This window comes from Gnatocerus cornutus, chromosome 1 (genome assembly GCF_029298725.1).
Source record: "Gnatocerus cornutus isolate USDA-ARS CGAHR chromosome 1, icGnaCorn1.1, whole genome shotgun sequence".
NCBI lineage: Eukaryota > Metazoa > Arthropoda > Insecta > Coleoptera > Tenebrionidae > Gnatocerus > Gnatocerus cornutus.
The window spans coordinates 3,107,817-3,129,941 of record NC_142233.1 but is presented as its reverse complement, the minus strand read 5'-3'; positions in this window follow the sequence as shown (position 1 = coordinate 3,129,941).

Below are 22,125 nucleotides of genomic sequence, written 5' to 3'. Positions count from 1 at the left end.
TTGACGAATTCAAGATAGAAAACAACGAAAATCGGCGAGAAATCGTTGTTTTGCATTGAAATATGCGGTTTTCTGTAAGAATTTTGATGACTTCGTGCAGAATTCTGCTGTTTTCTTGCAATTCAGCCGTTGAATCTAGGTAAAAAGTCATGATTTTGTAGATTTCGTGCTCTTCTTGGCGAATTCAAGATTGAAAACAACGAAAATCGGCGAGAAATCGTTGTTTTGCATCGAAATATGCGGTTTTCTGTAAGAATTTTGATGATTTCGTGCAGAATTCTGCTGTTTTCTTGCAATTCAGCCGTTGAATCTATGTAAAAAGTCATGATTTTGTAGATTTCGTGCTCTTCTTGGCGAATTCAAGATAGAAAACAACGAAAATCGGCGAGAAATCGTTGTTTTGCATCGAAATGTGCAGTTTTCTCTAAGAATTTTGATGATTTCGTGCAGAATTCTGCTGTTTTCTTGCAATTCAGCCGTTGAATCTTGGTAAAAAGTCATGATTTTGTAGATTTCGTGCTCTTTTTTGCGAATTCAAGCCAGAAAACCACAAAAATCGGCGAGAAATCGTCGTTTTGCATCGAAATATGCGGTTTTCTCTAAGAATTTTGATGATTTCGTGCAGAATTCTGCTGTTTTCTTGCAATTCAGCCGTTGAATCTTGGTAAAAAGTGATGATTTTGTAGATTTCGTGCTCATCTTTGCGAATTCAAGCCAGAAAACAACGAAAATCGGCGAGAAATCGTCGTTTTGCATCGAAATATGCGGTTTTCTCTAAGAATTTTGACGATTTCGTGCAGAATTCTGCTGTTTTCTTGCAATTCAGCTGTTGAATCTAGGTAAAAAGTCATGATTTTGTAGATTTCGTGCTCTTCTTGACGAATTCAAGATAGAAAACAACGAAAATCGGCGAGAAATCGTTGTTTTGCATTGAAATATGCGGTTTTCTGTAAGAATTTTGATGACTTCGTGCAGAATTCTGCTGTTTTCTTGCAATTCAGCCGTTGAATCTAGGTAAAAAGTCATGATTTTGTAGATTTCGTGCTCTTCTTGGCGAATTCAAGATAGAAAACAACGAAAATCGGCGAGAAATCGTTGTTTTGCATCGAAATATGCAGTTTTCTCTAAGAATTTTGATGATTTCGTGCAGAATTCTGCTGTTTTCTTGCAATTCAGCTGTTGAATCTTGGTAAAAAGTCATGATTTTGTAGATTTCGTGCTCTTCTTTGCGAATTCAAGCCAGAAAACAACGAAAATCGGCGAGAAATCGTCGTTTTGCATCGAAATATGCAGTTTTCTCTAAGAATTTTGATGATTTCGTGCAGAATTCTGCTGTTTTCTTGCAATTCAGCCGTTGAATCTTGGTAAAAAGTCATGATTTTGTAGATTTCGTGCTCTTTTTTGCGAATTCAAGCCAGAAAACCACAAAAATCGGCGAGAAATCGTCGTTTTGCATCGAAATATGCGGTTTTCTCTAAGAATTTTGATGATTTCGTGCAGAATTCTGCTGTTTTCTTGCAATTCAGCCGTTGAATCTTGGTAAAAAGTGATGATTTTGTAGATTTCGTGCTCATCTTTGCGAATTCAAGCCAGAAAACAACGAAAATCGGCGAGAAATCGTCGTTTTGCATCGAAATATGCGGTTCTCTCAAAGAATTTTGACGATTTCGTGCAGAATTCTGCTGTTTTCTTGCAATTCAGCTGTTGAATCTAGGTAAAAAGTCATGATTTTGTAGATTTCGTGCTCTTCTTGACGAATTCAAGATAGAAAACAACGAAAATCGGCGAGAAATCGTTGTTTTGCATTGAAATATGCGGTTTTCTGTAAGAATTTTGATGACTTCGTGCAGAATTCTGCTGTTTTCTTGCAATTCAGCCGTTGAATCTAGGTAAAAAGTCATGATTTTGTAGATTTCGTGCTCTTCTTGGCGAATTCAAGATAGAAAACAACGAAAATCGGCGAGAAATCGTTGTTTTGCATCGAAATATGCAGTTTTCTCTAAGAATTTTGATGATTTCGTGCAGAATTCTGCTGTTTTCTTGCAATTCAGCTGTTGAATCTTGGTAAAAAGTCATGATTTTGTAGATTTCGTGCTCTTCTTTGCGAATTCAAGCCAGAAAACAACGAAAATCGGCGAGAAATCGTCGTTTTGCATCGAAATATGCGGTTTTCTCTAAGAATTTTGATGATTTCGTGCAGAATTCTGCTGTTTTCTTGCAATTCAGCCGTTGAATCTTGGTAAAAAGTGATGATTTTGTAGATTTCGTGCTCTTCTTTGCGAATTCAAGCCAGAAAACAACGAAAATCAGCGAGAAATCGTCGTTTTCTCTAAGAATTTTGATGATTTCGTGCAGAATTCTGCTGTTTTCTTGCAATTCAGCTGTTGAATCTTGGTAAAAAGTCATGATTTTGTAGATTTCGTGCTCTTCTTTGCGAATTCAAGCCAGAAAACAACGAAAATCGGCGAGAAATCGTCGTTTTGCATCGAAATATGCGGTTTTCTCTAAGAATTTTGATGATTTCGTGCAGAATTCTGCTGTTTTCTTGCAATTCAGCCGTTGAATCTTGGTAAAAAGTGATGATTTTGTAGATTTCGTGCTCTTCTTTGCGAATTCAAGCCAGAAAACAACGAAAATCGGCGAGAAATCGTCGTTTTGCATCGAAATATGCGGTTTTCTCTAAGAATTTTGACGATTTCGTGCAGAATTCTGCTGTTTACTTGCAATTCAGCCGTTGAATCTTGGTAAAAAGTCATGATTTTGTAGATTTCGTGCTCTTCTTTGCGAATTCAAGATAGAAAACAACGAAAATCAGCGAGAAATCGTCGTTTTGCATCGAAATATGCGGTTTTCTCTAAGAATTTTGATGATTTCGTGCAGAATTCTGCTGTTTTCTTGCAATTCAGCAGTTGAATCTTGGTAAAAAGTCATGATTTTGTAGATTTCGTGCTCTTCTTTGCAAATTCAAGCCAGAAAACAACGAAAATCGGCGAGAAATCGTCGTTTTGCCTCGAAATATGCGGTTTTCTGTAAGAATTTTGATGATTTCGTGCAGAATTCTGCTGTTTTCTTGCAATTCAGCCGCTGAATCTTGGTAAAAAGTCATGATTTTGTAGATTTCGTGCTCTTCTTTGCGAATTCAAGCCAGAAAACAACGAAAATCGGCGAGAAATCGTCGTTTTGCATCGAAAAATGCGGTTTTCTGTGAGAATTTTGATGACTTCGTGCATAATTCTGCTGTTTTCTTGCAATTCAGCCGTAGAATCTTGGTAAAAAGTGATGATTTTGTAGATTCCGTGCTCTTCTTTGCGAATTCAAGATAGAAAACAACGAAAATCAGCGAGAAATCGTCGTTTTGCATCGAAATATGCGGTTTTCTCTAAGAATTTTGATGATTTCGTGCAGAATTCTGCTGTTTTCTTGCAATTCAGCCGTTGAATCTTGGTAAAAAGTAATGATTTTGTAGATTTCGTGCTCTTCTTTGCGAATTCAAGCCAGAAAACAACGAAAATCGGCGAGAAATCGTCGTTTTGCATCGAAATATGCGGTTTTCTCTAAGAATTTTGACGATTTCGTGCAGAATTCTGCTGTTTTCTTGCAATTCAGCCGTTGAATCTTGGTAAAAAGTGATGATTTTGTAGATTTCGTGCTCATCTTTGCGAATTCAAGCCAGAAAACAACGAAAATCGGCGAGAAATCGTCGTTTTGCATCGAAATATGCGGTTTTCTCTAAGAATTTTGACGATTTCGTGCAGAATTCTGCTGTTTTCTTGCAATTCAGCTGTTGAATCTAGGTAAAAAGTCATGATTTTGTAGATTTCGTGCTCTTCTTGACGAATTCAAGATAGAAAACAACGAAAATCGGCGAGAAATCGTTGTTTTGCATTGAAATATGCGGTTTTCTGTAAGAATTTTGATGACTTCGTGCAGAATTCTGCTGTTTTCTTGCAATTCAGCCGTTGAATCTAAGTAAAAAGTCATGATTTTGTAGATTTCGTGCTCTTCTTGGCGAATTCAAGATAGAAAACAACGAAAATCGGCGAGAAATCGTTGTTTTGCATCGAAATATGCAGTTTTCTCTAAGAATTTTGATGATTTCGTGCAGAATTCTGCTGTTTTCTTGCAATTCAGCTGTTGAATCTTGGTAAAAAGTCATGATTTTGTAGATTTCGTGCTCTTCTTTGCGAATTCAAGCCAGAAAACAACGAAAATCGGCGAGAAATCGTCGTTTTGCATCGAAATATGCAGTTTTCTCTAAGAATTTTGATGATTTCGTGCAGAATTCTGCTGTTTTCTTGCAATTCAGCCGTTGAATCTTGGTAAAAAGTCATGATTTTGTAGATTTCGTGCTCTTTTTTGCGAATTCAAGCCAGAAAACCACAAAAATCGGCGAGAAATCGTCGTTTTGCATCGAAATATGCGGTTTTCTCTAAGAATTTTGATGATTTCGTGCAGAATTCTGCTGTTTTCTTGCAATTCAGCCGTTGAATCTTGGTAAAAAGTAATGATTTTGTAGATTTCGTGCTCTTCTTTGCGAATTCAAGCCAGAAAACAACGAAAATCGGCGAGAAATCGTCGTTTTGCATCGAAATATGCGGTTTTCTCTAAGAATTTTGACGATTTCGTGCAGAATTCTGCTGTTTTCTTGCAATTCAGCCGTTGAATCTTGGTAAAAAGTGATGATTTTGTAGATTTCGTGCTCATCTTTGCGAATTCAAGCCAGAAAACAACGAAAATCGGCGAGAAATCGTCGTTTTGCATCGAAATATGCGGTTTTCTCTAAGAATTTTGACGATTTCGTGCAGAATTCTGCTGTTTTCTTGCAATTCAGCTGTTGAATCTAGGTAAAAAGTCATGATTTTGTAGATTTCGTGCTCTTCTTGACGAATTCAAGATAGAAAACAACGAAAATCGGCGAGAAATCGTTGTTTTGCATTGAAATATGCGGTTTTCTGTAAGAATTTTGATGACTTCGTGCAGAATTCTGCTGTTTTCTTGCAATTCAGCCGTTGAATCTAAGTAAAAAGTCATGATTTTGTAGATTTCGTGCTCTTCTTGGCGAATTCAAGATAGAAAACAACGAAAATCGGCGAGAAATCGTTGTTTTGCATCGAAATATGCAGTTTTCTCTAAGAATTTTGATGATTTCGTGCAGAATTCTGCTGTTTTCTTGCAATTCAGCTGTTGAATCTTGGTAAAAAGTCATGATTTTGTAGATTTCGTGCTCTTCTTTGCGAATTCAAGCCAGAAAACAACGAAAATCGGCGAGAAATCGTCGTTTTGCATCGAAATATGCAGTTTTCTCTAAGAATTTTGATGATTTCGTGCAGAATTCTGCTGTTTTCTTGCAATTCAGCCGTTGAATCTTGGTAAAAAGTCATGATTTTGTAGATTTCGTGCTCTTTTTTGCGAATTCAAGCCAGAAAACCACAAAAATCGGCGAGAAATCGTCGTTTTGCATCGAAATATGCGGTTTTCTCTAAGAATTTTGATGATTTCGTGCAGAATTCTGCTGTTTTCTTGCAATTCAGCCGTTGAATCTTGGTAAAAAGTGATGATTTTGTAGATTTCGTGCTCATCTTTGCGAATTCAAGCCAGAAAACAACGAAAATCGGCGAGAAATCATCGTTTTGCATCGAAATATGCGGTTTTCTCTAAGAATTTTGACGATTTCGTGCAGAATTCTGCTGTTTTCTTGCAATTCAGCTGTTGAATCTAGGTAAAAAGTCATGATTTTGTAGATTTCGTGCTCTTCTTGACGAATTCAAGATAGAAAACAACGAAAATCGGCGAGAAATCGTTGTTTTGCATTGAAATATGCGGTTTTCTGTAAGAATTTTGATGACTTCGTGCAGAATTCTGCTGTTTTCTTGCAATTCAGCCGTTGAATCTAGGTAAAAAGTCATGATTTTGTAGATTTCGTGCTCTTCTTGGCGAATTCAAGATAGAAAACAACGAAAATCGGCGAGAAATCGTTGTTTTGCATCGAAATATGCAGTTTTCTCTAAGAATTTTGATGATTTCGTGCAGAATTCTGCTGTTTTCTTGCAATTCAGCTGTTGAATCTTGGTAAAAAGTCATGATTTTGTAGATTTCGTGCTCTTCTTTGCGAATTCAAGCCAGAAAACAACGAAAATCGGCGAGAAGTCGTCGTTTTGCATCGAAATATGCGGTTTTCTCTAAGAATTTTGATGATTTCGTGCAGAATTCTGCTGTTTTCTTGCAATTCAGCCGTTGAATCTTGGTAAAAAGTGATGATTTTGTAGATTTCGTGCTCTTCTTTGCGAATTCAAGCCAGAAAACAACGAAAATCGGCGAGAAATCGTCGTTTTGCATCGAAATATGCGGTTTTCTCTAAGAATTTTGACGATTTCGTGCAGAATTCTTCTGTTTACTTGCAATTCAGCCGTTGAATCTTGGTAAAAAGTCATGATTTTGTAGATTTCGTGCTCTTCTTTGCGAATTCAAGATAGAAAACAACGAAAATCAGCGAGAAATCGTCGTTTTGCATCGAAATATGCGGTTTTCTCTAAGAATTTTGATGATTTCGTGCAGAATTCTGCTGTTTTCTTGCAATTCAGCAGTTGAATCTTGGCAAAAAGTCATGATTTTGTAGATTTCGTGCTCTTCTTTGCAAATTCAAGCCAGAAAACAACGAAAATCGGCGAGAAATCGTCGTTTTGCCTCGAAATATGCGGTTTTCTGTAAGAATTTTGATGATTTCGTGCAGAATTCTGCTGTTTTCTTGCAATTCAGCCGCTGAATCTTGGTAAAAAGTCATGATTTTGTAGATTTCGTGCTCTTCTTTGCGAATTCAAGCCAGAAAACAACGAAAATCGGCGAGAAATCGTCGTTTTGCATCGAAAAATGCGGTTTTCTGTAAGAATTTTGATGATTTCGTGCATAATTCTGCTGTTTTCTTGCAATTCAGCCGTAGAATCTTGGTAAAAAGTGATGATTTTGTAGATTCCGTGCTCTTCTTTGCGAATTCAAGATAGAAAACAACGAAAATCAGCGAGAAATCGTCGTTTTGCATCGAAATATGCGGTTTTCTCTAAGAATTTTGATGATTTCGTGCAGAATTCTGCTGTTTTCTTGCAATTCAGCCGTTGAATCTTGGTAAAAAGTAATGATTTTGTAGATTTCGTGCTCTTCTTTGCGAATTCAAGCCAGAAAACAACGAAAATCGGCGAGAAATCGTCGTTTTGCCTCGAAATATGCGGTTTTCTGTAAGAATTTTGATGATTTCGTGCAGAATTCTGCTGTTTTCTTGCAATTCAGCCGCTGAATCTTGGTAAAAAGTCATGATTTTGTAGATTTCGTGCTCTTCTTTGCGAATTCAAGCCAGAAAACAACGAAAATCGGCGAGAAATCGTCGTTTTGCATCGAAAAATGCGGTTTTCTGTAAGAATTTTGATGATTTCGTGCATAATTCTGCTGTTTTCTTGCAATTCAGCCGTAGAATCTTGGTAAAAAGTGATGATTTTGTAGATTCCGTGCTCTTCTTTGCGAATTCAAGATAGAAAACAACGAAAATCAGCGAGAAATCGTCGTTTTGCATCGAAATATGCGGTTTTCTCTAAGAATTTTGATGATTTCGTGCAGAATTCTGCTGTTTTCTTGCAATTCAGCCGTTGAATCTTGGTAAAAAGTAATGATTTTGTAGATTTCGTGCTCTTCTTTGCGAATTCAAGCCAGAAAACAACGAAAATCGGCGAGAAATCGTCGTTTTGCATCGAAATATGCGGTTTTCTCTAAGAATTTTGACGATTTCGTGCAGAATTCTGCTGTTTTCTTGCAATTCAGCCGTTGAATCTTGGTAAAAAGTCATGATTTTGTAGATTTTGTGCCCTTCTTTGCGAATTCAAGATAGAAAACAACGAAAATCGGCGAGAAATCGTCGTTTTGCATCGAAATATGCGGTTTTCTCTAAGAATTTTGATGATTTCGTGCAGAATTCTGCTGTTTTCTTGCAATTCAGCCGTTGAATTTTGGTAAAAAGTGATGATTTTGTAGATTTCGTGCTCTTCTTTGCAAATTCAAGCCAGAAAACAACGAAAATCGGCGAGAAATCGTCGTTTTGCCTCGAAATATGCGGTTTTCTGTAAGAATTTTGATGATTTCGTGCAGAATTCTGCTGTTTTCTTGCAATTCAGCCGCTGAATCTTGGTAAAAAGTCATGATTTTGTAGATTTCGTGCTCTTCTTTGCAAATTCAAGCCAGAAAACAACGAAAATCGCCGAGAAATCGTCGTTTTGCATCGAAATATGCGGTTTTCTGTAAGAATTTTGATGATTTCGTGCAGAAGTCTGCTGTTTTCTTGCAATTCAGCCGTTTAATCTTGGTAAAAAGTCATGATTTTGTAGATTTCGTGCTCTTCTTTGCGAATTCAAGATAGAAAACAACGAAAATCACCGAGAAAACGTCGTTTTGCATCGAAATATGCGGTTTTCTCTAAGAAATTTGATGATTTCGTGCAGAATTCTGCTGTTTTCTTGCAATTCAGCCGTTAAATCTTGGTAAAAAGTCATGATTTTGTAGATTTCGTGCTCTTCTTTGCAAATTCATGCCAGAAAACAACAAAAATCGGCGAGAAATCGTTGTTTTGCATTGAAATATGCGGTTTTCTCTAAGAATTTTGACGATTTCGTGCAGAATTCTGCTGTTTTCTTGCAATTCAGCTGTTGAATCTAGGTAAAAAGTCATGATTTTGTAGATTTCGTGCTCTTCTTGACAAATTCAAGATAGAAAACAACGAAAATCGGCGAGAAATCGTTGTTTTGCATTGAAAGATGCGGTTTTCTGTAAGAATTTTGATGACTTCGTGCAGAATTCTGCTGTTTTCTTGCAATTCAGCCGTTGAATCTAGGTAAAAAGTCATGATTTTGTAGATTTCGTGCTCTTCTTGGCGAATTCAAGATAGAAAACAACGAAAATCGGCGAGAAATCGTTGTTTTGCATCGAAATATGCAGTTTTCTCTAAGAATTTTGATGATTTCGTGCAGAATTCTGCTGTTTTCTTGCAATTCAGCTGTTGAATCTTGGTAAAAAGTCATGATTTTGTAGATTTCGTGCTCTTCTTTGCGAATTCAAGCCAGAAAACAACGAAAATCGGCGAGAAATCGTCGTTTTGCATCGAAATATGCAGTTTTCTCTAAGAATTTTGATGATTTCGTGCAGAATTCTGCTGTTTTCTTGCAATTCAGCCGTTGAATCTTGGTAAAAAGTCATGATTTTGTAGATTTCGTGCTCTTTTTTGCGAATTCAAGCCAGAAAACCACAAACATCGGCGAGAAATCGTCGTTTTGCATCGAAATATGCGGTTTTCTCTAAGAATTTTGATGATTTCGTGCAGAATTCTGCTGTTTTCTTGCAATTCAGCCGTTGAATCTTGGTAAAAAGTGATGATTTTGTAGATTTCGTGCTCATCTTTGCGAATTCAAGCCAGAAAACAACGAAAATCGGCGAGAAATCGTCGTTTTGCATCGAAATATGCGGTTTTCTCTAAGAATTTTGACGATTTCGTGCAGAATTCTGCTGTTTTCTTGCAATTCAGCTGTTGAATCTAGGTAAAAAGTCATGATTTTGTAGATTTCGTGCTCTTCTTGACGAATTCAAGATAGAAAACAACGAAAATCGGCGAGAAATCGTTGTTTTGCATTGAAATATGCGGTTTTCTGTAAGAATTTTGATGACTTCGTGCAGAATTCTGCTGTTTTCTTGCAATTCAGCCGTTGAATCTAGGTAAAAAGTCATGATTTTGTAGATTTCGTGCTCTTCTTGGCGAATTCAAGATAGAAAACAACGAAAATCGGCGAGAAATCGTTGTTTTGCATCGAAATATGCAGTTTTCTCTAAGAATTTTGATGATTTCGTGCAGAATTCTGCTGTTTTCTTGCAATTCAGCTGTTGAATCTTGGTAAAAAGTCATGATTTTGTAGATTTCGTGCTCTTCTTGGCGAATTCAAGATAGAAAACAACGAAAATCGGCGAGAAATCGTTGTTTTGCATCGAAATATGCAGTTTTCTCTAAGAATTTTGATGATTTCGTGCAGAATTCTGCTGTTTTCTTGCAATTCAGCTGTTGAATCTTGGTAAAAAGTCATGATTTTGTAGATTCCGTGCTCTTCTTTGCGAATTCAAGATAGAAAACAACGAAAATCAGCGAGAAATCGTCGTTTTGCATAGAAATATGCGGTTTTCTCTAAGAATTTTGATGATTTCGTGCAGAATTCTGCTGTTTTCTTGCAATTCAGCCGTTGAATCTTGGTAAAAAGTAATGATTTTGTAGATTTCGTGCTCTTCTTTGCGAATTCAAGCCAGAAAACAACGAAAATCGGCGAGAAATCGTCGTTTTGCATCGAAATATGCGGTTTTCTCTAAGAATTTTGACGATTTCGTGCAGAATTCTGCTGTTTTCTTGCAATTCAGCCGTTGAATCTTGGTAAAAAGTCATGATTTTGTAGATTTTGTGCTCTTCTTTGCGAATTCAAGATAGAAAACAACGAAAATCGGCGAGAAATCGTCGTTTTGCATCGAAATATGCGGTTTTCTCTAAGAATTTTGATGATTTCGTGCAGAATTCTGCTGTTTTCTTGCAATTCAGCCGTTGAATCTTGGTAAAAAGTGATGATTTTGTAGATTTCGTGCTCTTCTTTGCAAATTCAAGCCAGAAAACAACGAAAATCGGCGAGAAATCGTCGTTTTGCCTCGAAATATGCGGTTTTCTGTAAGAATTTTGATGATTTCGTGCAGAATTCTGCTGTTTTCTTGCAATTCAGCCGCTGAATCTTGGTAAAAAGTCATGATTTTGTAGATTTCGTGCTCTTCTTTGCGAATTCAAGCCAGAAAACAACGAAAATCGCCGAGAAATCGTCGTTTTGCATCGAAATATGCGGTTTTCTGTAAGAATTTTGATGATTTCGTGCAGAATTCTGCTGTTTTCTTGCAATTCAGCCGTTGAATCTTGGTAAAAAGTCATGATTTTGTAGATTTCGTGCTCTTCTTTGCGAATTCAAGATAGAAAACAACGAAAATCACCGAGAAAACGTCGTTTTGCATCGAAATATGCGGTTTTCTCTAAGAAATTTGATGATTTCGTGCAGAATTCTGCTGTTTTCTTGCAATTCAGCCGTTGAATCTTGGTAAAAAGTCATGATTTTGTAGATTTCGTGCTCTTCTTTGCAAATTCATGCCAGAAAACAACGAAAATCGGCGAGAAATCGTTGTTTTGCATTGAAATATGCGGTTTTCTGTAAGAATTTTGATGACTTCGTGCAGAATTCTGCTGTTTTCTTGCAATTCAGCCGTTTAATCTAGGTAAAAAGTCATGATTTTGTAGATTTCGTGCTCTTCTTGGCGAATTCAAGATAGAAAACAACGAAAATCGGCGAGAAATCGTTGTTTTGCATCGAAATATGCAGTTTTCTCTAAGAATTTTGATGATTTCGTGCAGAATTCTGCTGTTTTCTTGCAATTCAGCTGTTGAATCTTGGTAAAATGTCATGATTTTGTGGATTTCGTGCTCTTCTTTGCGAATTTAAGCCAGAAAACAACGAAAATCGGCGAGAAATCGTCGTTTTGCATCGAAATATGCGGTTTTCTCTAAGAATTTTGATGATTTCGTGCAGAATTCTGCTGTTTTCTTGCAATTCAGCCGTTGAATCTTGGTAAAAAGTGATGATTTTGTAGATTTCGTGCTCTTCTTTGCGAATTCAAGCCAGAAAACAACGAAAATCGGCGAGAAATCGTCGTTTTGCATCGAAATATGCGGTTTTCTCTAAGAATTTTGACGATTTCGTGCAGAATTCTGCTGTTTACTTGCAATTCAGCCGTTGAATCTTGGTAAAAAGTTATGATTTTGTAGATTTCGTGCTCTTCTTTGCGAATTCAAGATAGAAAACAACGAAAATCAGCGAGAAATCGTCGTTTTGCATCGAAATATGCGGTTTTCTATAAGAAGTTTGATGATTTCGTGCAGAATTCTGCTGTTTTCTTGCAATTCAGCAGTTGAATCTTGGTAAAAAGTCATGATTTTGTAGATTTCGTGCTCTTCTTTGCAAATTCATGCCAGAAAACAACGAAAATCGCCGAGAAATCGTCGTTTTGCATCGAAATATGCGGTTTTCTCTAAGAATTTTGACGATTTCGTGCAGAATTCTGCTGTTTTCTTGCAATTCAGCCGTTGAATCTTGGTAAAAAGTCATGATTTTGTAGATTTTGTGCTCTTCTTTGCGAATTCAAGATAGAAAACAACGAAAATCGGCGAGAAATCGTCGTTTTGCATCGAAATATGCGGTTTTCTCTAAGAATTTTGATGATTTCGTGCAGAATTCTGCTGTTTTCTTGCAATTCAGCCGTTGAATCTTGGTAAAAAGTGATGATTTTGTAGATTTCGTGCTCTTCTTTGCAAATTCAAGCCAGAAAACAACGAAAATCGGCGAGAAATCGTCGTTTTGCCTCGAAATATGCGGTTTTCTGTAAGAATTTTGATGATTTCGTGCAGAATTCTGCTGTTTTCTTGCAATTCAGCCGCTGAATCTTGGTAAAAAGTCATGATTTTGTAGATTTCGTGCTCTTCTTTGCGAACTCAAGCCAGAAAACAACGAAAATCGGCGAGAAATCGTCGTTTTGCATCGAAATATGCGGTTTTCTCTAAGAATTTTGATGATTTCGTGCAGAATTCTGCTGTTTTCTTGCAATTCAGCCGTTGAATCTTGGTAAAAAGTGATGATTTTGTAGATTTCGTGCTCTTCTTTGCAAATTCAAGCCAGAAAACAACGAAAATCGGCGAGAAATCGTCGTTTTGCCTCGAAATATGCGGTTTTCTGTAAGAATTTTGATGATTTCGTGCAGAATTCTGCTGTTTTCTTGCAATTCAGCCGCTGAATCTTGGTAAAAAGTCATGATTTTGTAGATTTCGTGCTCTTCTTTGCGAATTCAAGCCAGAAAACAACGAAAATCGGCGAGAAATCGTCGTTTTGCATCGAAATATGCGGTTTTCTGTAAGAATTTTGATGATTTCGTGCAGAATTCTGCTGTTTTCTTGCAATTCAGCCGTTGAATCTAGGTAAAAAGTCATGATTTTGTAGATTTCGTGCTCTTCTTGGCGAATTCAAGACAGAAAACAACGAAAATCGGCGAGAAATCGTTGTTTTGCATCGAAATATGCAGTTTTCTCTAAGAATTTTGATGATTTCGTGCAGAATTCTGCTGTTTTCTTGCAATTCAGCCGTTGAATCTTGGTAAAAAGTGATGATTTTGTAGATTTCGTGCTCTTCTTTGCGAATTCAAGCCAGAAAACAACGAAAATCGGCGAGAAATCGTTGTTTTGCATCGAAATATGCGGTTTTCTGTAAGAATTTTGATGATTTCGTGCAGAATTCTGCTGTTTTCTTGCGATTCAGCCGTTGAATCTTGGTAAAAGTCATGATTTTGTAGATTTCGTGCTCTTCTTTGCGAATTCAAGCCAGAAAACAACGAAAATCGACGAGAAATCGTCGTTTTGCGTCGAAATATGCGGTTTTCTGTAAGAATTTTGATGATTTCGTGCAGAATTCTGCTGTTTTCTTGCAATTCAGAAGTTGAATCTTGGTAAAAAGTTATGCTTTTGTAGATTTCGTGCTCTTCTTTGCGAATTCAAGCCAGAAAACAACGAAAATCGGCGAGAAATCGTCGTTTTGCATCGAAATATGCGGTTTTCTGTAAGAATTTTGATGATTTCGTGCAGAATTCTGCTGTTTTCTTGCAATTCAGCCGTTGAATCTTGGTAAAAAGTCATGATTTTGTAGATTTCGTGCTCTTCTTTGCAAATTCAAGCCAGAAAACAACGAAAATCGGCGAGAAATCGTCGTTTTGCATCGAAATATGCGGTTTTCTCTAAGAATTTTGATGATTTCGTGCAGAATTCTGCTGTTTTCTTGCAATTCAGCCGTTGAATCTTGGTAAAAAGTGATGATTTTGTAGATTTCGTGCTCTTCTTTGCGAATTCAAGCCAGAAAACAACGAAAATCGGCGAGAAATCGTCGTTTTGCATCGAAATATGCGGTTTTCTCTAAGAATTTTGACGATTTCGTGCAGAATTCTGCTGTTTACTTGCAATTCAGCCGTTGAATCTTGGTAAAAAGTCATGATTTTGTAGATTTCGTGCTCTTCTTTGCGAATTCAAGATAGAAAACAACGAAAATCAGCGAGAAATCGTCGTTTTGCATCGAAATATGCGGTTTTCTCTAAGAATTTTGATGATTTCGTGCAGAATTCTGCTGTTTTCTTGCAATTCAGCAGTTGAATCTTGGTAAAAAGTCATGATTTTGTAGATTTCGTGCTCTTCTTTGCAAATTCATGCCAGAAAACAACGAAAATCGCCGAGAAATCGTCGTTTTGCATCGAAATATGCGGTTTTCTGTAAGAATTTTGATGATTTCGTGCAGAATTCTGCTGTTTTCTTGCAATTCAGCCGTTGAATCTTGGTAAAAAGTCATGATTTTGTAGATTTCGTGCTCTTCTTTGCGAATTCAAGCCAGAAAACAACGAAAATCGGCGAGAAATCGTCGTTTTGCATCGAAATATGCGGTTTTCTGTAAGAATTTTGACGATTTCGTGCAGAATTCTGCTGTTTTCTTGCAATTCAGCCGTTGAATCTTGGTAAAAAGTCATGATTTTGTAGATTTCGTGCTCTTCTTTGCGAATTCAAGATAGAAAACAACGATTCAGCCGTTGAATCTTGGTAAAAAGTCATGATTTTGTAGATTTCGTGCTCTTCTTTGCAAATTCATGCCAGAAAACAGCGAAGATCAACGAGAAATCGTCGTTTTGCATCGAAATATGCGGTTTTCTGTAAGAATTTTGATGATTTCGTGCAGAATTCTGCTGTTTTCTTACAATTCAGCCGTTGAATCTTGGTAAAAAGTCATGATTTTGTAGATTTCGTGCTCTTCCTTGCAAATTCATGCCAGAAAACAGCGAAGATCGGCGAGAAATCGTCGTTTTGCATCGAAATATGCGGTTTTCTGTAAGAATTTTGATGATTTCGTGCAGAATTCTGCTGTTTTCTTGCAATTCAGCCGCTGAATCTTGGTAAAAAGTCATGATTTTGTAGATTTCGTGCTCTTCTTTGCGAATTCAAGCCAGAAAACAACGAAAATCGGCGAGAAATCGTCGTTTTGCATCGAAATATGCGGTTTTCTCTAAGAATTTTGACGATTTCGTGCAGAATTCTGTTGTTTTCTTGCAATTCAGCCGTTGAATCTTGGTAAAAAGTCATGATTTTGTAGATTTTGTGCTCTTCTTTGCGAATTCAAGATAGAAAACAACGAAAATCGGCGAGAAATCGTCGTTTTGCATCGAAATATGCGGTTTTCTCTAAGAATTTTGATGATTTCGTGCAGAATTCTGCTGTTTTCTTGCAATTCAGCCGTTGAATCTTGGTAAAAAGTCATGATTTTGTAGATTTCGTGCTCTTCTTTGCGAATACAAGCCAGGAAACAACGAAAATCGGCGAGAAATAATCGTTTTGCATCGAAATATGCGGTTTTCTGTAAGAATTTTGATGATTTCGTGCAGAATTCTGCTGTTTTCTTGCAATTCAGCCGTTGAATCTTGGTAAAAAGTCATGATTTTGTAGATTTCGTGCTCTTCTTTGCGAATTCAAGAGAGAAAACAACGAAAATCAGCGAGAAAACGTCGTTTTGCATCGAAATATGCTGTTTTCTCTAAGAATTTTGATGATTTCGTACAGAATTCTGCTGTTTTCTTGCAATTCAGCCGTTGAATCTTGGTAAAAAGTCATGATTTTGTAGATTTTGTGCTCTTCTTTGCAAATTCATGCCAGAAAACAACGAAAATCGGCGAGAAATCGTCGTTTTGCATCGAAATAGGCGGTTTTCTGTAAGAATTTTGATGATTTCGTGCAGAATTCTGCTGTTTTCTTGCAATTCAGCCGTTGAATCTTGGTAAAAAGTCATGATTTTGTAGATTTCGTGCTCTTCTTTGCAAATTCATGCCAGAAAACAACGAAAATCGGCGAGAAATCGTCGTTTTGCATCGAAATATGCGGTTTTCTGTAAGAATTTTGATGATTTCGTGCAGAATTCTGCTGTTTTCTTGCAATTCAGCCGTTGAATCTAGGTAAAAAGTCATGATTTTGCAGATTTCGTGCTCTTCTTGGCGAATTCAAGATAGAAAACAACGAAAATCGGCGAGAAATCGTTGTTTTGCATCGAAATATGCAGTTTTCTCTAAGAATTTTGATGATTTCGTGCAGAATTCTGCTGTTTTCTTGCAATTCAGCCGTTGAATCTTGGTAAAAAGTGATGATTTTGTAGATTTCGTGCTCTTCTTTGCGAATTCAAGCCAGAAAACAACGAAAATCGGCGAGAAATCGTTGTTTTGCATCGAAATATGCGGTTTTCTGTAAGAATTTTGATGATTTCGTGCAGAATTCTGCTGCTTTCTTGCGATTCAGCCGTTGAATCTTGGTAAAAGTCATGATTTTGTAGATTTCGTGCTCTTCTTTGCGAATTCAAGCCAGAAAACAACGAAAATCGGCGAGAAATCGTCGTTTTGCGTCGAAATATGCGGTTTTCTGTAAGAATTTTGATGATTTCGTGCAGAAATCTGCTGTTTTCTTGCAATTCAGAAGTTGAATCTTGGTAAAAAGTTATGCTTTTGTAGATTTCGTGCTCTTCTTTGCGAATTCAAGCCAGAAAACAACGAAAATCGGCGAGAAATCGTCGTTTTGCATCGAAATATGCGGTTTTCTGTAAGAATTTTGATGATTTCGTGCAGAATTCTGCTGTTTTCTTGCAATTCAGCCGTTGAATCTTGGTAAAAAGTCATGATTTTGTAGATTTCGTGCTCTTCTTTGCGAATTCAAGCCAGAAAACAACGAAAATCGGCGAGAAATCGTCGTTTTGCATCGAAATATGCGGTTTTCTCTAAGAATTTTGATGATTTCGTGCAGAATTCTGCTGTTTTCTTGCAATTCAGCCGTTGAATCTTGGTAAAAAGTGATGATTTTGTAGATTTCGTGCTCTTCTTTGCGAATTCAAGCCAGAAAACAACGAAAATCGGCGAGAAATCGTCGTTTTGCATCGAAATATGCGGTTTTCTCTAAGAATTTTGACGATTTCGTGCAGAATTCTGCTGTTTACTTGCAATTCAGCCGTTGAATCTTGGTAAAAAGTCATGATTTTGTAGATTTCGTGCTCTTCTTTGCGAATTCAAGATAGAAAACAACGAAAATCAGCGAGAAATCGTCGTTTTGCATCGAAATATGCGGTTTTCTCTAAGAATTTTGATGATTTCGTGCAGAATTCTGCTGTTTTCTTGCAATTCAGCAGTTGAATCTTGGTAAAAAGTCATGATTTTGTAGATTTCGTGCTCTTCTTTGCAAATTCATGCCAGAAAACAACGAAAATCGCCGAGAAATCGTCGTTTTGCATCGAAATATGCGGTTTTCTGTAAGAATTTTGATGATTTCGTGCAGAATTCTGCTGTTTTCTTGCAATTCAGCCGTTGAATCTTGGTAAAAAGTCATGATTTTGTAGATTTCGTGCTCTTCTTTGCGAATTCAAGCCAGAAAACAACGAAAATCGGCGAGAAATCGTCGTTTTGCATCGAAATATGCGGTTTTCTGTAAGAATTTTGACGATTTCGTGCAGAATTCTGCTGTTTTCTTGCAATTCAGCCGTTGAATCTTGGTAAAAAGTCATGATTTTGTAGATTTCGTGCTCTTCTTTGCGAATTCAAGATAGAAAACAACGATTCAGCCGTTGAATCTTGGTAAAAAGTCATGATTTTGTAGATTTCGTGCTCTTCTTTGCAAATTCATGCCAGAAAACAGCGAAGATCGGCGAGAAATCGTCGTTTTGCATCGAAATATGCGGTTTTCTGTAAGAATTTTGATGATTTCGTGCAGAATTCTGCTGTTTTCTTGCAATTCAGCCGTTGAATCTTGGTAAAAAGTCATGATTTTGTAGATTTCGTGCTCTTCCTTGCAAATTCATGCCAGAAAACAGCGAAGATCGGCGAGAAATCGTCGTTTTGCATCGAAATATGCGGTTTTCTGTAAGAATTTTGATGATTTCGTGCAGAATTCTGCTGTTTTCTTGCAATTCAGCCGTTGAATCTTGGTAAAAAGTCATGATTTTGTAGATTTCGTGCTCTTCTTTGCGAATTCAAGCCAGAAAACATCGAAAATCGGCGAGAAATCGTCGTTTTGCATCGAGATATGCGGTTTTCTGTAAGAATTTTGATGATTTCGTGCAGAATTCTGCTGTTTTCTTACAATTCAGCCGTTGAATCTAGGTAAAAAGTCATGATTTTGTAGATTTCGTGCTCTTTTTGGCGAATTCAAGATAGAAAACAACGAAAATCGGCGAGAAATCGTCGTTTTGCATCGAAATATGCGGTTTTCTCTAAGAATTTTGATGATTTCGTGCAGAATTCTGCTGTTTTCTTGCAATTCAGCAGTTGAATCTTGGTAAAAAGTCATGATTTTGTAGATTTCGTGCTCTTCTTTGCAAATTCATGCCAGAAAACAACGAAAATCGCCGAGAAATCGTCGTTTTGCATCGAAATATGCGGATTTCTGTAAGAATTTTGATGATTTCGTGCAGAATTCTGCTGTTTTCTTGCAATTCAGCCGTTGAATCTTGGTAAAAAGTCATGATTTTGTAGATTTCGTGCTCTTCTTTGCGAATTCAAGCCAGAAAACAACGAAAATCGGCGAGAAATCGTCGTTTTGCATCGAAATATGCGGTTTTCTGTAAGAATTTTGACGATTTCGTGCAGAATTCTGCTGTTTTCTTGCAATTCAGCCGTTGAATCTTGGTAAAAAGTCATGATTTTGTAGATTTCGTGCTCTTCTTTGCGAATTCAAGATAGAAAACAACGATTCAGCCGTTGAATCTTGGTAAAAAGTCATGATTTTGTAGATTTCGTGCTCTTCTTTGCAAATTCATGCCAGAAAACAGCGAAGATCGGCGAGAAATCGTCGTTTTGCATCGAAATATGCGGTTTTCTGTAAGAATTTTGATGATTTCGTGCAGAATTCTGCTGTTTTCTTGCAATTCAGCCGTTGAATCTTGGTAAAAAGTCATGATTTTGTAGATTTCGTGCTCTTCCTTGCAAATTCATGCCAGAAAACAGCGAAGATCGGCGAGAAATCGTCGTTTTGCATCGAAATATGCGGTTTTCTGTAAGAATTTTGATGATTTCGTGCAGAATTCTGCTGTTTTCTTGCAATTCAGCCGTTGAATCTTGGTAAAAAGTAATGATTTTGTAGATTCCGTGCTCTTCTTTGCGAATTCAAGATGGAAAACAACGAAAATCAGCGAGAAATCGTCGTTTTGCATCGAAATATGCGGTTTTCTCTAAGAATTTTGATGATTTCGTGCAGAATTCTGCTGTTTTCTTGCAATTCAGCCGTTGAATCTTGGTAAAAAGTCATGATCTTGTAGATTTCGTTCTCTTCTTTGCGAATTCAAGCCAGAAAACAACGAAAATCGGCGAGAAATCGTCGTTTTGCATCGAAATATGCGGTTTTCTGTAAGAATTTTGATGATTTCGTGCAGAATTCTGCTGTTTTCTTACAATTCAGCCGTTGAATCTAGGTAAAAAGTCATGATTTTGTAGATTTCGTGCTCTTTTTGGCGAATTCAAGATAGAAAACAACGAAAATCGGCGAGAAATCGTTGTTTTGCATCGAAATATGCGGTTTTCTGTAAGAATTTTGATGATTTCGTGCAGAATTCTGCTGTTTTCTTGCAATTCAGCCGTTGAATCTATGTAAAAAGTCATGATTTTGTAGATTTCGTGCTCTTCTTGGCAAATTCAAGGTAGAAAACAACGAAAATCGGCGAGAAATCGTTGTTTTGCATCGAAATATGCAGTTTTCTGTAAGAATTTTGATGATTTCGTGCAGAATTCTGCTGTTTTCTTGCAATTTAGCCGTTGAATCTTGGTAAAAAGTCATGATTTTGTAGATTTCGTGCTCTTCTTTGCGAATTCAAGCCAGAAAACAACGAAAATCGGCGAGAAGTCGTCGTTTTGCATCGAAATATGCGGTTTTCTGTAAGAATTTTGATGATTTCGTGCAGAATTCTGCTGTTTTCTTGCAATTTAGCCGTTGAATCTTGGTAAAAAGTCATGATTTTGTAGATTTCGTGCTCTTCTTTGCGAATTCAAGCCAGAAAACAACGAAAATCGGCGAGAAATCGTCGTTTTGCATAGAAATATGCGGTTTTCTGTAAGAATTTTGATGATTTCGTGCAGAATTCTGCTGTTTTCTTGCAATTCAGCTGTTGAATCTAGGTAAAAAGTCATGATTTTGTAGATTTCGTGCTCTTCTTGGCGAATTCAAGATTGAAATTAACGAAAATCGGCGAGAAATCGTTGTTTTGCATCGAAATATGCGGTTTTCTGTAAGAATTTTGATGATTTCGTGCAGAATTCTGCTGTTTTCTTGCAATTCAGCCGTTGAATCTATGTAAAAAGTCATGATTTTGTAGATTTCGTGCTCTTCTTTGCGAATTCAAGCCAGAAAACAACGAAAATCGCCGAGAAATCGTCGTTTTGCATCGAAATATGCGGTTTTCTGTAAGAATTTTGATGATTTCGTGCAGAATTCTGCTGTTTTCTTGCAATTCAGCCGTTGAATCTTGGTAAAAAGTCATGATTTTGTAGATTTCGTGCTCTTCTTTGCAAATTCAAGATAGAAAACAACGAAAATCACCGAGAAAACGTCGTTTTGCATCGAAATATGCGGTTTTCTCTAAGAAATTTGATGATTTCGTGCAGAATTCTGCTGTTTTCTTGCAATTCAGCCGATGAATCTTGGTAAAAAGTTATGATTTTGTAGATTTCGTGCTCTTCTTTGCGAATTCAAGCCAGAAAACAACGAAAATCGGCGAGAAGTCGTCGTTTTGCATCGAAATATGCGGTTTTCTGTAAGAATTTTGATGATTTCGTGCAGAATTCTGCTGTTTTCTTGCAATTTAGCCGTTGAATCTTGGTAAAAAGTCATGATTTTGTAGATTTCGTGCTCTTCTTTGCGAATTCAAGCCAGAAAACAACGAAAATCGGCGAGAAATCGTCGTTTTGCATAGAAATATGCGGTTTTCTGTAAGAATTTTGATGATTTCGTGCAGAATTCTGCTGTTTTCTTGCAATTCAGCTGTTGAATCTAGGTAAAAAGTCATGATTTTGTAGATTTCGTGCTCTTCTTGGCGAATTCAAGATTGAAATTAACGAAAATCGGCGAGAAATCGTTGTTTTGCATCGAAATATGCGGTTTTCTGTAAGAATTTTGATGATTTCGTGCAGAATTCTGCTGTTTTCTTGCAATTCAGCCGTTGAATCTATGTAAAAAGTCATGATTTTGTAGATTTCGTGCTCTTCTTTGCGAATTCAAGCCAGAAAACAACGAAAATCGCCGAGAAATCGTCGTTTTGCATCGAAATATGCGGTTTTCTGTAAGAATTTTGATGATTTCGTGCAGAATTCTGCTGTTTTCTTGCAATTCAGCCGTTGAATCTTGGTAAAAAGTCATGATTTTGTAGATTTCGTGCTCTTCTTTGCAAATTCAAGATAGAAAACAACGAAAATCACCGAGAAAACGTCGTTTTGCATCGAAATATGCGGTTTTCTCTAAGAAATTTGATGATTTCGTGCAGAATTCTGCTGTTTTCTTGCAATTCAGCCGATGAATATTGGTAAAAAGTCATGATTTTGTAGATTTCGTGCTCTTCTTGGCGAATTCAAGATAGAAAACAACGAAAATCGGCGAGAAATCGTTGTTTTGCATCGAAATATTCGGTTTTCTGTAAGAATTTTGATGATTTCGTGCAGAATTCTGCTGTTTTCTTGCAATTCAGCCGTTGAATCTATGTAAAAAGTCATGATTTTGTATATTTCGTGCTCTTCTTGGCGAATTCAAGATAGAAAACAACGAAAATCGGCGAGAAATCGTTGTTTTGCATCGAAATATGCAGTTTTCTCTAAGAATTTTGATGATTTCGTGCAAAATTCTGCTGTTTTCTTGCAATTCAGCCGTTGAATCTTGGTAAAAAGTCATGATTTTGTAGATTTCGTGTTCTTCTTTGCGAATTCAAGCCAGAAAACAAC